At 45.9% G+C, this 11,260-nt stretch overlaps 1 long non-coding RNA gene across 21 annotated transcripts in view; it reads right to left on the reverse strand.

Annotated features, from left to right (window-relative positions):
• LOC106020524 (uncharacterized) overlaps positions 1-11,260 on the reverse strand; it is a 189,203-nt gene that overhangs the window by 38,718 nt on the left and 139,225 nt on the right. The window contains exon 12 of one of the 21 annotated variants that reach the window (XR_011804165.1): positions 1,047-1,288. The exons of the other annotated variants lie outside the window; for them this stretch is intronic. This is a non-coding gene — a long non-coding RNA (uncharacterized lncRNA). The remainder of the gene's footprint in view (positions 1-1,046; positions 1,289-11,260) is intronic. 21 annotated transcript variants of the gene reach the window in all.

The raw sequence follows: 11,260 nt of genomic DNA on the forward strand, positions 1-11,260 counted from the left end.
ATGTTTCTCCTACTGTCCTTTCAGCACAGCTTACAGCCCACGTGAGTTGCAAGAGGGAGCGATCCCTTTCCTCTTTGCTTCGCCTGCTTTTGTTTCTGATCTTGGCAATCACAAATCCTAACCACCAGACTCTGAGTAAGCTATCAGATGTCACAGTGCATCACACTACAATGGGACAGACATTTCCTCAGCAGAGACAATTTTCAGCAGACACTGAAATTGTCACACTGTAATGACTCTTCCACGGTGCCTCTAAATTGTGCAATTTCTCTTACTCTAGATTTGCTCAGCTGCTGTCACCACCTGCTCATAGTTTCTCTGCAGTGTGTCAAAATGCTGAGCCCTGCCAGGGGCCAATCGGGTGGAAAGAGGCCTCCTCAGGGCTGATTTCCCTTACACTGTGTGGCAAGAATGCTCCTCCTCAGCATGTCACCTCAAAGGTCAGGCCGTGTGTGGCAAGTCCACAGGCAAGGGAAAAGAAGAAAGCTGATGGCTGTATTCCTCCATTATTTCCTCAGATACCTGAAGCTCCCCTTCAGCCTAAATACATGCTAAGCTGGCAATATTTTGGTCAATGTGAGTCAGAAGGGAAGGGGGAAATTGGCAAATAATTTTTCTTCCATTCAGACCCTGATCTGAATAGAAGAGGACCGCTGGGCATGTACAGCTGCACGTACAGTCTCATGTGCTCTATCAGCCATCTCAGCTGGAGCATTCTGAAACGTTAGGCCTTGGCTGAAAAGGCACATGGAGGCTGCGATGGTACGTTAAAGGCATGCACACAGATGTCTGCCTAAACAAATGCTTTCACATAACTGACAGTTCTGTACTTCCAAGCAAATTTTGTCCCTTGTTTTCAGGAAGACCACACAACCCTGGAGGATTCTGTCAGAAGGCTCTGCAGGGCTGTACTGTGAATCAAAGACAGGTTAGTGGTAACTGAGGACTACTAAGTTAATTTGGTGATCCTTTAAGGACTAGAAATTTGCACAATTGCACCCACTGTTGCCACACTGCCCCTGTCTGAAGTGTTCGCAGCCCATTACCTTGACTGACTCCCGACTGCAGGAGCCCTTGGTGTGGACTGATGCAGAGTGGATGAGAAAGACATTAGCAGTAACTGAGGAGTGAGGTTCAGCTGGCACTAAAGGGAAGCAAGAAGCCGATGCAGGAGCAGAGGACAATGTATGTGTTGATGTTTCGCGAGGGTCCATGTGCTTCCACCTCTGTCTACTGTACAAGGGCTGCTGCTCAAAAGCAGAGGTGGATCCTCCATGTATCACTGAGCCTAAAAGGTGAGAAAGGATGGGGGTGAGGCTGGTGCTGTGGGCTGAAGGGATGGAAGCCGTGAAGAAAACAATTGTGCCCAAGCGGGTAGCCCCTGAATGCTTTCAACCCTGATTGGCTTACGATATTTACAATGGAGAGCTTGCCACTGGAGCTCCTTAAGGGTGATGGGAAGTGATAAGGACTGAGACTGGCCTCTTGGTCCAAGCTTTAGAAGTCCATACAGGGCGTTCTGCCTCCAAGCAGGCACTCACACCACTGGGAAGTTTCAACCGACAGCTGTACGTCTGTGACAGCATTATCCAATGGATGGACGAATATCCACCCAACCTGGCTCCCAAGTGCAGCCTCACCAACACACCAGCTCTTGCAAGGAAGCCCAGCTTGCTTCCAGTGTCACTAGGGAGGACTGGTGAGCAGAACCTCTGCCACTGCTGTCACTACTGTCTGAGAGAGCAAGGGGAGATGGTTCTTTAGGTTTTCAATCACAAGGACCTTAAGAAAGCTACCCAATACTTTGTAGAGATGCCAGACTAGTTCTCCCTTCTCAAGACACTGCATATTTTTTCCCCGTGGCTTCCTAGCAGACTTCAATCTTTCTCATGCCTCCTCATCCTCTGCAGTCTTGCTCTGTGCCTGACAGAGTGCCTGGCTCTGCCATCATGGATGGGGTCTCTGTGGTGAGCCTGGACTGTCCAAACACATCTCAGCTCAGTGCTCCTCTTGTGTGGCTCTAGAATCCCTGTCCACACACACCTGCAGGCTTCTCCAAAGCTTCAGGTAGGGATGGGTAGAGTCTAGATGGCACACAACATCGCATGAGCATTTCTGTTAGCTGTAATGGCAGGGCTAATCTGTACAAGCATAAAATTCTGAGACTCTTTGAAAACCTACTTTTCAGACCCTGCACTCTCCTTTGCTTTGCATTGGCTCCACTGTGGGAGCTCAAGGATGTGTCATGACATCAGAACAAAACAAGGTAGCCAGCAAAAGCCAGCCATAGGGAAGAGAGCAGCCAAGAAGAAGAGTGAGCCGACGGATGACTCCTGGACACACTGGTAAGCGTGGCATCTGGAAAAGTTTCTTTGATGACTTGTACAAAAGAAAATGTTACAAGAGGTACTGATAGGAAAGTGCGAGCGATTCACTGAAGATGAAGCAACTCTCAGATCATAACTGTGTCTGTTCTCTTCTGAGCTACCGTAACCTTCACTTACACAAAGTTCCATGCCCCCTGTTCTCTCCCTAGCGCTCAGGGATGTGGTTGGAGATAAAGCAGGCAGCGGAATGTCCTAAGCTCAGGGACAGGTGCATGCCCTCAGGGACAACTTGCTGTAAGTGCAGCTGGGCAGTGCTGGTGGGACCGAGGCCTCGTGTCCCCAGCAAATTCACAGCTCCCTCCTGGGAGTGCACCAGCACTCCCCATCTCCTGCACCCTCAGGCCCTGCAGCCTTGACAAGAGTCATTCCCAGAAGGGGCTTGCTCAGAGAGCTCTGGAGGTTGCCTGTGCCAGGAGGATCACTTTGCCATTTGTCTCCCTTCATCGGCAGTGTCAAAAGCTAAAAATAGCTGCCTCTTGCAAGACTCCTGCGTGAAGCCATGCCTGCTTGTGTAGATGATATGCTTCCACTAATAGCGCTTGAAGACATTCCTCAGCGGGTAGCTTGCCTTCTATATCTCACTGCAATGCGTTGCCATGTAGGAGCTGGACAACTGTGCTGTGTCCTAAGATGGCAGATGCTATTCTTATCCCAGAAAGGCCTGCTCCGGCACAGCTCCTTTGTCAGCTGAAATGTGAAAAATCAGAAACAGGCCTGAGTGTGCTCCCACTTGTAAGAGTATAAATCAAGAGTGACCCCTCTGAAGCCAGTGGAATGACAGTGAGTGAAACCAGTGCCTGGGTGCTCACTCTGCTCTCCTGGGACACGCTGTCCCATCGGGAACATGGCAGCTGCACAGGTGCTTCAGCGGTCTGTTTGGGGTGGGTGGGGACATCCCTTCCCTTGGACATCAACAAATGAAAAGATGGTATGTAGCCCTGAAAGCGTACAATTTTACAACTGCCTCCCTCTGTGGCGAGGATGAAGCCAGAGGCAGGACTTACTCCAACCTTCAGAAGCTTCCAGAAAGACTCTTCCCCTTTCTCAGACTGTGCTTTTGCAGCACTCACTGAGGGAAAGTAGCAGGGCTGCTCAACGGAGATCCTTCAAGGAATCCCATTGCAGTATGGGGACTGCAGAAGAACCTCTGGCCGAGTCAGTGGCTATAACATGCTGGTTATGGAGGCCCCACTCTGCCTGCAGCCTGCCTTCGCTAGCTCTTTGGAGAGCTCAGGAAAGGAGGCATCCCAGTACAGTACAGTCGCCACGGGAAATCAATTAGAGGAAGTCAAGGCAGACATCAGTTGGGAGGGTGGCTGTGCCTGTCCCATTGCCACCTGGCCTGTTGCATGAAGGACACAGGCCCCATCAGCTTTCCTCTCAGCACTGGACTCCAGCAGCCTCCTGTCAGTCACAGGGAACTCAGACAGGCAACACCTGACCTCATCTATTTGTGCTCAGAGCAGAATTTGTGCTGAAGGCACGAATTGCCAGCGGGTGGCAGCATGGAGCCTCAGAGGTGGTCCTTCCACTGGGTGCCTTCCCTGCTATAAAACAGCAGCTAGGACTCGCTTAAAATGGCATGCATTTAAAGCTGGTGAAACTTGCTGACCTACGTGTTATCGCCAAACCCAACCAAATGGGATGAAATTTAACTAGTTAGGTCAACTTATCTAGTGTCTATCTATATTCTGTGTTCACTGGAACAGGTCAAAGGCAGGTGGAATGGGCCAAAGAAGGCCTAGAAATTTGTGGCTCGTTAATGCTGATACAAAGGACCCTGGGCTGGCAGTAGCAGCCACTGGTCGCTGTGCAGAGCCTCGTTTGCATGGGGCCCTCTGCTGAGAAAGCCTCCATGTAGGTGCTCTGAAGTGTGTGACTGTCAAAAGGCCAACACAAAGCACCGATAGACCTGCCAACTCCAACACACACACCTGATTGCACAGTCTGAGGGCTGCGACTGTTGCACCTCTTTTGACAGCTGTGTTCTGGCTGGACCTTCAGAGTGCAGGCACCAGGGGAGGCTCAGGACTCTGGAGTGCCCCACTCATCTTAGGATGGCCATGAGGATCTTACCTCCACAGGTGAGGATCTCTTAGACTCTTAGGCCACAAAGGGCAACAGAGAAAGCCCTTTGCAGCCTGAAGGGTAAGCAAGTGTTTCCCACGGTCTACCTTTAAGCTGACTCTAGGATCAAAATACACATCATCAAAGTAATTGTCCCGGTAGAAGTAAGTGACTGTGAACTCAACCAAAGCTGACCTGGACCTTCACTGTTCACACACAAAAGCAGAACAGGGCCCCAGCGAGAAAAGACAGCCTGTCTCTCATCTCCCTCTTCTTCATCTTGCAGAGGAAGCCCAGTGAGGGGGGTTGAGAAGAATTGTGTATGAGGTTCCCCTTGCCCTCTGAGACCTGTGAGCAGGGCCAGCTCCCTGGGAGACAGAGACGCTGTGAGAGGTAGGGTCAATCACTAACAGACACTGGAACCACAGGCTGTCTCTCCTCTAGCAAGTGGCACAATAGGAGAACATCAGTGGGGCAGAATCAGGTGCTGAGGACCTGACACCTAGGCTCAATGGGTTCCAGGGGCAGGGGTGGGGGTTCCAAGACCCAAATGCCAGTTTGAGGTGGGAGCACGGCAGAGGTGCCCGTCTTATTTAGGTGAGCTGTGCTTCGTGGTTTTGGCTGTGTGGATTCCTTCTCCAAGGAGGAGTTTTTATGTCTCTGGTCCAGAATGGGACAGAAACAGGAGACCTGGTTACCTAGCATTTGGAGAAGACTTCGGTTTTAAATGATTTTTTGCCTCACTCTTCACCAGCAAATGACTAATATATTAATATATAGTATTAATATATAGTAACCACACTGCTCAAATTGCAGAAGGCAAAAGACAGGGACTGGGAGAATGAAGACCTGCTCACTGAAGGAATCATAGAATCATAGAATCATAGAATATCCTGAGTTGGAAGGGACCCTTAAGGATCATCAAGTCCAACTCTTGACACCGCACAGGTCTACCCAAAAGTTCAGACCATGTGACTAAGTGCACAGTCCAATCTCTTCTTAAATTCAGACAGGCTCGGTGCAGTGACCACTTGCCTGGCGAGCCTGTTCCAGTGTGCAACCACCCTCTCTGTGAAGAACCCCCTCCTGATGTCAAGCCTAAATTTCCCCTGCCTCAGCTTAACCCCGTTCCCGCGGGTCCTGTCACTGGTGTTAATGGAGAAAAGGTCTCCTGCCTCTCAACACCCCCTTACGAGGAATTTGTAGACTGCGATGAGGTCTCCCCTCAGCCTCCTCTTCTCCAGGCTGAACAGGCCCAGTGCCCTCAGCCGTTCCTCGTACGTCTTCCCCTCCAGGCCTTTCACCATCTTCGTAGCTCTCCTCTGGACACTCTCCAACAGTTTCATGTCCTTTTTATACTGTGGTGCCCAGAACTGCACACAGTACTCGAGGTGAGGCCGCACCAGCGCAGAGTAGAGCAGGACAATCACCTCCCTTGACCTACTAGCGATGCCGTGCTTGATGCACCCCAGGACACGGTTGGCCCTCCTGGCTGCCAGGGCACACTGCTGGCTCATATTCAACTTGCTGTCTACCACGACCCCCAGATCCCTCTCCTCTAGGCTGCTCTCCAGCATCTCATTGCCCAGTCTGTACGTGCAGCCAGGGTTTCCCCGTCCCAGGTGCAGGACCCGGCACTTGCTCTTATTGAACTTCATGCAGTTGGCAATCACCCAGCTCTCCAACCTATCCAGATCCCTCTGCAAGGCCTTTCCACCCTCATTCGAGTCCACAACTCCTCCAAGTTTGGTGTCATCAGCAAACTTGCTCAAAATACCTTCTATTCCTACATCCAGATCGTTTATAAAAATATAGGTCTGACAGCATCTAAGGAACCTGAAGGTACACAAGTCCATGGGACCTGGTGATGTGCATACAAGGGTCCTGAGGGACTGGACAGATGACGTTGCTAAGCATATTCATCATATTCAAGAAGTAATGGCAGCCTGTTGAAGTTGCCACTGACTGAAAAAGGGGAAACGTAACTCCCTTTTTAAAAAAGGGAATAAAGGAAGACCTGGGGAACTACAGGCTAGTCAGTTTCACCTCTGTGCCAAGTAACATCATGGAGCAAATCCTCCTGGAAACTGTGCTAAAGCACATGGAAAACAGAGAGGTGAGTGGTGACAGCCAATGTCACTTCCTTAAGGGAAAATCATGCCTGACAAATTTGGTAGCTTTCTACAATGGAGTTATAGTATATATGAATAAGGCAAGAACAAGTGATATCATCTACCTGGATTTGCTCAAGGCATTTGACACTGTCCTGCATGACATCCTTACTTCTAAATTGGAGAGACATGGGTTTGATGGATGGACCACTCAGTGGGTATGAAATTGGCTGGACGGTTGCACATAGAGAGTTTCAGTCAACAGTTTGTTGCCAGGTGGAGACCTGTGACAAGTGGCATTCTTCAGGTGTCAGTATTGAGACCAGCAGTATTTAACATCTTTGTTGGTGACATAGACAGAGGGTCACCCTCAGCAAGTGACAGTGAGAACACCCTCAGCAAGTCTGCTGATGACACCAAGTTGTGTGGTGTGGCTGACATGCTTGATGGCAATGATACCATACAGAGGGTCCGTGACAGGTGGGCTTTTGAAAACCTCATGAAGTTCAAGATGGCAGTGTAAAGTCCTGTACCTGGATCAGGACAAACCCAGGAACAAAAAGAGACTGAATGGAGAATAGATTGAGAGCAGCCCTGAGGTGAAAAACTTGAGGGTGTTGGTGGATGAAAAACTATACCCAAACTGGCAATATGCGCTTGCAGCCCAGAAAGCCAACCATATCCTGGGCTGCATCAAAGGAAGGGTTCAAGCGACGTTATTCTCCCCCTCCATCTGCTCTCATGAGACTCCATCTGGAGTATTGCACTCAGCTCTGGGACCCCCAAGAAAAGAAGGACATGGAGCTGTGGGAGCAAGTCCAGAGGAGAGCCATGAGGATGATCAGAGGACTGGAGCACCTCTTGTACAAAGACAGTCTGAGGGAGCTGGAGTTGTTCATCCTGGAGAAGAGGAGTCTTTAGGGAGACCTTATAGCATCCTTCCTGTACTGAAAGGAGGACTACAGAACAGATCTGGTCAGGGACTCTTTATCATGGAGTGTAGTGATAGGACAAGGGGCACTAGCTTTATTCTACAAGAGGAGCGATTTAGATTAGATATTAGGAAAACATTCTTCCCAGTGAGTAAAGTGAAGCACTGGAACAGGTTGCCCACAGAACCAGTGGATGACTCATATTTGGAGGTGTTCAAGGCCAGGTTTGATGGGGTTTTCAGCAATCTGATCTAGTGGGTTGCATCCGGGCTTATTGGGGCTGTGTGGGGATGGGTTGAACTAAGATGGTTTTTAAGGTCCCTTTCATCCCAAACTGTTCTATGATTTTACGATTACCTGATGTTATTACCTCAGATGGCTGTTACACTGTATACCTCAAGAAGAGTTTTAGAGCTTCTGTGAGAGGGGCATCTGAGCACTTTGGCAGGACAAAATGCAATCAGAACAATTAGCTCTTCAAACTGGAGAAATTGTCTAAAATTTTAGGAAGGAAATTTACTAAATGGAAACAAATTGCTTTTGGGAGGATAACAGCAGACAGAGACATACATGCATTATTTCAGCTGAGCCAGGGAGAAAAGGAAGTGGGGGCAGAAGCTTATACACGTCTATGAATGTCAAACACTTGCAAAAATAGTATATCTCATTATATTAGTCTTTTAATTATATTAGTCTATCATATTAGTTATTATATTAGTCTAAGTACTGTTTCTGTGGTGCTAGAAGTAAATGTTTGCTTTCCTCAGCAATGGGTTATCTTAGTGATTGTATATGATGCATTGCATAGAGCACTTTTGTAAAACTTTTCTGAGAGAGAAAATCTTTCCACATTGTAGGGAGGAGAGGAGCTAGAATGACAAATATAAAGAGAACATGTATGAAGAGTTATAGACAGATGTTCATTGTTAAGAAATGAGAGATGTGAAGACTGGGTATGGAAGTATGAAAATAATTTTCTCACATGGAAAAAAATATTTTTTAAGGGACATAGGTGGTTCTATGGCCAAGACCATAACTTTTGTATTTGCAGTAAAGAGTATGTGGAGCAAAGATTTAGGAAACCTTTGAATAAGCAATACTGTATATTAGTACAGAATATATTAACATGGTCTTCCATAATCTCCTTTAGCCTATGCTTTAAAGGATTAGACAAGCATCTCTCAAGGACTGTATAGATAACAAATGGTATATTATGAACTTTTATAGAAAAATAACAAGTAATTCAATAGCTTTCTTGCAACTGAAACTATGATGATCCTCTTGTCTATTTTTATGCTTATATGTCATAGTTACTATTCCTGTCTAGAAGAATTGCTATAATTTCTGAGAAGGTGCATATGTCTGACTTTGCCTTGCAATACCCATCAAAATTTTGTAGAAGTGTTAATTTCTGAAATATTAATTTTATCTATAAAAAGCTTCTTTTTCCAGATAGAAAGAATTAACATTTTTGGGTTCTGTTTACTTGCTTACCTGAATAGGAAGGATAGTTTGGGGAGTACACTCTGAGGTATATAAAAACATCAACTTTCAAAATCAATAACTTAATCATTTACATTTAATTTAATAAAGACTGTAAATGTCCTTGAAAATGAGAACTCTTTGTTCTTTTTATGGACCTGTTAGGCTAATGTGTTTTTGGTTTTGTTTTCTTTCTTTCTTTTTTTTTTTTTTTCTTATTTTTTCAGAATATTTTATCTAGTAAAAATGAATCTCTCTAGTGGTACCATATGTCAGTGTGCTAGTCTAAACAACAAACATCACATATAGATAGAACATGAAGGAAAAAAATCATATTCTCATGTTTTGTTTTTTGATGAACTAACAGTACTATTTGTGTGGGGGAGGCCATAAATTATGGTAAATTATCAGGGTCCAAATATCATACCAAGGCAAGGGAAGCCAAGGGTTCCTTCCTCTTAGATACTTATTGCCATAACTGCAGAAGGATAGCCTTTTGTGTTGACATGCTATTTATGGAGTTGGGCTGCTTGTCAGTTGACAGCTGTTAACTGATGATGAGGAAAACACGGCTCCAAAATGGCCATAAAGGACGATCTCTGAGAGAAAGTTTAAAATAGATATAGTGCATATGCTCTGGCAGAGCTTCTGCCCCACTGCAGAGGACCTCTGATCTGTGAACTCCTGGGCTAGAAGGACGTGTTCCTCCTGAGCATGTAAGCACTATTCCAATAACAGTATTGAAACAGTATTGAAAGTTCTCTGTATTTGAGGAAGAAACTTCCTGACAATTTGAGAAAAAAAAAAAAATCAATTCAACAGCAGAATTCTCCTTGCATTTACCAACAAATACAACATGCAGTCAGGAAAAAGGCCTACAAAAAGAAGTTGTTTCTTTCTCCCATTTCCCTTGAATTCAGAACTGTGCTTCTAAAAGTAGAGTTTCACAATAGATAGGACTATGAAAAACATATATACATGTATGTCAAGGTACTAAGAGTTAAAATCCAAGCTTAGCAAATGCATGAGACAGAATGCAGTGCAGTGTTTTGGGATGGCTCTGCTCTTAGATCCTACAACCAAGAAGACTATCTGGAAAGACTTCTCAGGGAGAAGCAGGCACTTTGAGGGACCTGAAAGACTTATTTGGAAGCAAGGCAACATACACCTGTATTGCTTGACAAAGCAGTAGTTGACTGAAGTTGGCACTGCACCTAGAGATCAAGTAGATTTGGCATATATTTTTTCAGGCCACTATATGTTGCCTTACGCAAGATGCCTCTCCTTTCTGTGATTGGCTTATAAAGACAGAAAGTTGGGCTACATGGACTTTTGATATCATTAGTACCACTTATTTTATGTCGCCTGCAGGGGTTAATGTCATGCTCCTTCCCTTCTTTCCTTCCCCTTCCTTCCTCCTCTCTGATTCCTGCCACTTGCTGTTTCCATCACTTTTCTATCAAGTAGTCTCCCAGCCTGTGAACACCACTAACCTGCTCTGTAACAGGAGCCCCTCAGCTGCTTTGTTGAATTATGGAACGGGCACCCTGAATATAATTTTGTTTTCCAGAAAGTGCTGCCCAGATCTCTTCCACTAAAGTTAGCTGTGCAGACAAGAGGAATTTGAATAACGGTGCACCTGCAGTGTGTATCTGAAAGCTGCCCATTCTCTAATCACTGGCTGTGTGGTTTACTTGCCTTTAATGTTTGGTTAACTCATTCTAGGAACTTCCAAGAGTAGCACTCTGTCAGAAGCTACTTACCAACAAATCTGTCACCAGTGTGCCTCCTGTGACAGACACATTCATCTTCCTTGACATGCAGTGAAGGTAAATCACAACTGCATTAGGAACTGCAGAAATTAGTTTCTAAGTAGAGCACAAAGGTGAGGGGATAACAAAGACATCACCATTCCTTCATAACCAGCCTGTGACTTTAGCCTGTCTTCACAAGTGCTCATGTGTAAACAGAAATTTATGATTGTATTCACCATGGTAAAGAATGGGCAACACAGACTACTTTCAACATTTGGTTTTAAGTCTCATTCATTATGATCCTAAGTAACTCTTTGTGGGAAAGTATTTATTGCTTCCAGCAATTCTCTCACCCCATTTCTTCAGATGCATTTACCAGAAATGTTAGTTTAATGGCACATTTCCTAACCAGGCAACATCAAAAATATGGGCTAAGCATAATCTGCAGGGAACATTGAAAGCATGCAATTTAGGAGTTCTACACTGAATTGATAAATATCCTTTTAATATGGAAAATGTGCTCTTAC

The sequence above is a fragment of the Anas platyrhynchos genome, chromosome 19, assembly GCF_047663525.1.
Source record: "Anas platyrhynchos isolate ZD024472 breed Pekin duck chromosome 19, IASCAAS_PekinDuck_T2T, whole genome shotgun sequence".
Classification (NCBI taxonomy): Eukaryota; Metazoa; Chordata; class Aves; order Anseriformes; family Anatidae; genus Anas; species Anas platyrhynchos.